Source organism: Triticum aestivum, chromosome 1A (genome assembly GCF_018294505.1).
Source record: "Triticum aestivum cultivar Chinese Spring chromosome 1A, IWGSC CS RefSeq v2.1, whole genome shotgun sequence".
NCBI classification, from domain to species: Eukaryota; Viridiplantae; Streptophyta; class Magnoliopsida; order Poales; family Poaceae; genus Triticum; species Triticum aestivum.
This window is the reverse complement of record NC_057794.1, coordinates 4,087,747-4,088,589: the sequence shown is the minus strand read 5'-3', so window position 1 is coordinate 4,088,589 and position 843 is coordinate 4,087,747. Positions and strand designations below refer to the sequence as shown.

Below are 843 nucleotides of genomic sequence, written 5' to 3'. Positions count from 1 at the left end.
ATGTTTGCAGTGTAAAGTGAAGAAGATGAGTCATTGGTCATTATCCAACATTCCTTACAACCAGATGATTTCAACAAAAAGCAACTATCATGAAAATCCAAAATCTCACTAGTAAGTAGTTGCACCAAACACAACAAACCAAATGATTAGTTGGATAAGCATTGATGCACTTTTTCAAAGAGCGAGTGCAAAGATGAAAGCAAGCCATGCCATGAAAACTATAAATACACATGCACCACCAAGGACACCTTCCATCAACCAAACTTCACACACCTAGACCACAAGCATCAAAGGCAAGCAAGCAGTAGTAACCACAAATCCAACATGAAGACCTTCCTCATCTTTGTCCTCCTTGCCATGGCGATGAACACCGCCATTGCCGCTAGGCAGCTAAACCCTAGCAACAAAGAGTTACAATCACCTCAACAATCATTTTCCCATCAACAACAACCATTTCCACAACAGCCATATCCACAACAACCATATCCATCATAGCAACCATATCCATCACAACAACCATTTTCCACACCCCAACAACAATTTCTCCAGCAATCACAACAATTATATCCCCAACCCCAACAACCGACCCCCTTACAACCACAACAACCATTCCCCCAGCAACCCCAACAACCACAACAACCTTTTCCACAGCCCCAACAACCATTTTCCTGGCAACCACAACAACCATTTCCCCAGACCCAACAATCGTTCCCTCTGCAACCACAACAGCCATTCCCCCAGCAACCCCAACAACCATTTCCCCAACCCCAACTACCATTCCCCCAGCAACCAGAACAAATAATTCCCCAGCAACCAGAACAAATAATTCCCCACCAACCATTC

At 44.1% G+C, this 843-nt stretch overlaps 1 pseudogene; it reads left to right on the top strand.

The window, feature by feature from the left end:
* The first annotated feature begins 256 nt into the window (after positions 1–256).
* Positions 257–843, top strand: part of LOC123184288 (gamma-gliadin-like) — a 21,004-nt pseudogene continuing 20,417 nt past the window's right edge.